This window comes from Poecilia latipinna, unplaced genomic scaffold, assembly GCF_001443285.1.
Source record: "Poecilia latipinna isolate Pla-1442-1.1 unplaced genomic scaffold, P_latipinna-1.0 Scaffold79, whole genome shotgun sequence".
Taxonomy (NCBI): Eukaryota; Metazoa; Chordata; class Actinopteri; order Cyprinodontiformes; family Poeciliidae; genus Poecilia; species Poecilia latipinna.
In genome coordinates this window covers 479,984-483,154 of record NW_015112695.1, presented here as the reverse complement: position 1 = coordinate 483,154, position 3,171 = coordinate 479,984, and the positions used below count along the sequence as shown (strand labels likewise).

At 39.9% G+C, this 3,171-nt stretch overlaps 1 protein-coding gene and 1 long non-coding RNA gene across 2 annotated transcripts in view; one reads left to right on the top strand and one right to left on the bottom strand.

The window, feature by feature from the left end:
• Positions 1 to 3,171, top strand: part of svopa (SV2 related protein a) — a 23,631-nt gene that overhangs the window by 5,956 nt on the left and 14,504 nt on the right. The gene's annotated exons all lie outside the window — the stretch shown is intronic.
• Positions 13 to 3,171, bottom strand: part of LOC106937323 (uncharacterized) — a 12,078-nt gene continuing 8,919 nt past the window's right edge. The window contains exon 3 of the long non-coding RNA XR_001422364.1: positions 13 to 3,144. This is a non-coding gene — a long non-coding RNA (uncharacterized LOC106937323). The remainder of the gene's footprint in view (positions 3,145 to 3,171) is intronic.

The window sequence follows — 3,171 nt, the reverse complement described above, 5'->3', positions numbered from 1 at the left end:
ATGATTCATGCAGTTCACTGCCATGGTGTTCAGAACCCCTGAAGCATCCAATGTCCCAAACTTTATTGAGACTTTATTTGATTGAACATGCATCCCATGATGCCAGTTAATCTACACAGCAATTCAGTTTAATTTTTTTTACTTTTTACTGATTTGTTGTTGTGCAGAATGGGCACATTTTGACAATAAACAAGAGAAGTGTCAAGACCAAATGTTATGTTTTATAAAGAAATAATCTCCTTTTGTTCGACAAGATTCCCTCTTATAAGGCACAAATCAAATTTGGCACTTTTGGCTAAATCGTGCTAAAATGACAGCTCAGGTTTTGTGGTGTATTCAAAATTAATAGTTTCTCATAATAATTCCTCACAATTAGTGCATTTTTTACAATATTAAAATATTTATACAACCTCTCTGTGTCTATAGAAACCAACTGCAGCTGCACTGGAATCTCTTGCATAAAACATAACACCTTTCATTGTGCTACGTTCTTTTGATAGCACCCACCTATTTCTCCATAGGGTGTCACTACAGTTCTCATCTCTTGTCCTCCACCTCATTACTCTCACCCATCTTCGCCCTACACTTCCTGGCCTCATTATTCACTTCTATCCTCCCTGCTCCAGGTACCATGTTAGGACTTCTAATGCCTCGTTTCCACTGAGAAGCATGGGTTGGTACAGTTTTGTAGGCTATTTTGACTGTTCAAAGTAAAAGTGGCCCATACAGCCGACTGGTACCGACTGGCTATTTGTGAAACACTTTCGCTATTCTGAATATATATACATTTATTTACATATTATTTAGATTGTTTTTATCTGGAACGGAAGTCCTGAATAAACCTTGAATAAACTCATTTAGTGTAGGTCCAAAAAACAACGGTACCATATGGTTAAGGTGGAGCTACTAGAGCCACACAACACAGTTCATTGACTGGAGGACAGAAAAATGTCTCTACTACAAAACATGAGACATTATTGTGTCACATTTGTCATCACACTACTGTGATGCTGCGCTAGGTGTGAGAGTCCAACTGGTGAACACACAGGACTTTGATAAAAAAAACTTCATCTTAATTGCTTTGAATGTTGGAGAAGGCAAAAACTGACCTGTGGTAAAACTTTACAGAAATTCTATGTAAATTCAAGCTTCAACAATTTATTAAATCACTGCCAGAAGCTTCTTGCCTCATGTAACAAGGTTTCCACACGGTAGTAAAAGGTAGTAAATTAAATTAGCTCAAATAAAGGCCAGTAAAAGGTAGTAAAAGGTAACAAATAGAATTTGACTTGTTAGTTAATTTTTCAATAAACATTTCATGATCCTTCAATATATGTATTTAGAATTTTACATTCATGATGACTTTTTGTTTTAAGTTCCTTTAACTATAAAATCTGTATTAAAAAATGATATCTACTCCCAGGACCTGAGCTGATGTTAACAGACTCGATTGGTTTCGCTGTCCGATCTGCTGTGCGCATGCGTAGTGTTGGAAGCGCCTAACGTTTGAGACTAGTGAGTCACCATGAGAAAATATACGTTTTCACGACTTTGCCTGGATGACCAGGTGACAGAGAATCACTTTGTAAAATATGCAGAAAAAAATATAAATATGACCTCGTGACTGCGACCAAACCGAGCGGAGCATCTACCGTTCATTCGCAGCAGATTCCTGCGCCGGGGAGCAGATGAAAAGTAGGAACTTTTTTACACTGAATATGGGAATAGAAAGATGGTTAAACCCTTCTGGGTTAAAGCGGTGGATTTGCTGAGTAACTGGTTGGATGTAGCGGTTCCACTGACACTTGCCCTATGCCTGTTAGGAGATGGAACCCAAATTACAGAAATGGGTAAGGCAGTAAAGTGCCCTACCCGTTGGCCCAAAGCCGATGGTTCCCTGGCCCCTCCTGTTCCGGCGAAGCTGCGCAGATCACTGCCAGTTCAGATTTGTGGGAATAATGCATTTAGTGCCCACAGGTTCTATTTTTTTTCATAGCACATGCTCACTGCATGCTATAATTAGCCCTAGCAACAGTTGCCATGCTGCTGACAATGATGTCATCAGCATGATTTCAAATGATGTCTGTGTCATGTGAGGCCTCAAGTCTCTTTTTGGACAAAAGTCAAAAAAACATTGTCCAACAAAGTTCATCCTGGACAAAGAAGCCCAGATTACAAGAAGAGAAACTTTCTCAGTGAACTTCTGTGGGAAGTGATCGAAAAGGCTGCAGATGGTCCAACTCTACATCTTGTCAGACAAAACTTTGAGGAACAACACAGCAAAATTTTGATATTGCTTTTGAGAAAAACTGGAGAATTAAACGTGGACGTACTCTCGGAGGTATCAGAAGAGCTAAGTGAACGGATTTTCCAGAGTATTGCAAGAGATGCATTCCACTTTGCCTCTGGACTGCATTTAATTGCACTAATGGATTACCCAGAAGGACATGAAGTAATTGTGGAAAAATTCAAGCGTCACCTGGAGAATCCTGTTCCTCCAAAGAAAATGTTTAAGTCTACAAAAAGAAAGATTAGAAATACTTTTTTTTTTCCTAATGAGGACTTGTACTCAGATGAAAACTGCCTGTGTGAGGATTTTACTAAGGCAGGAATGGATCCTGAAGAATTTGTGAAGGAAGCGAACAAAGATGGGTTTCAAACGTGGAACCGAAGATGAAAGGAGAGTTATGGTGGAACAAATTCTTTGGAGATTAATTTATAAGTCCAGTAACAGATCTAGTTATGCGGCTTACAAAATGAAGCACACCGAACCTGAACATAAAAAGCTTGCTCCAAAAATCTGGTAGGAAGTAAAAGACATAGATTTCGTCTTTTTTGAGAATATGGAACGAAAACTCTGCCGAGACATCTTGCAACTTCTCTAGGGCAATGAAGATGTGGTTAGAGAGTTGTTGTTCAAGATGATCAAAAGTGACAACCCAGTAGTAATTTACAAGGTGGTACAGAGCTTCAGAAGGAACCTGGCACGACCGAGAAAAATACATCTTCAAGAAAACTTCCTTCAAAAGACATGGAAGGTCATCAAAAAGGCTGCCTGTTGTGGAGACGCTTTGGACACAGAAGAGAGGCAAGAACCCGAGTCAGGACCTGCCTCTGAGACAGGACCTGCCTCTGAGTCAGGACCTGCCTCCGGGTCAGGACCTACCTCCG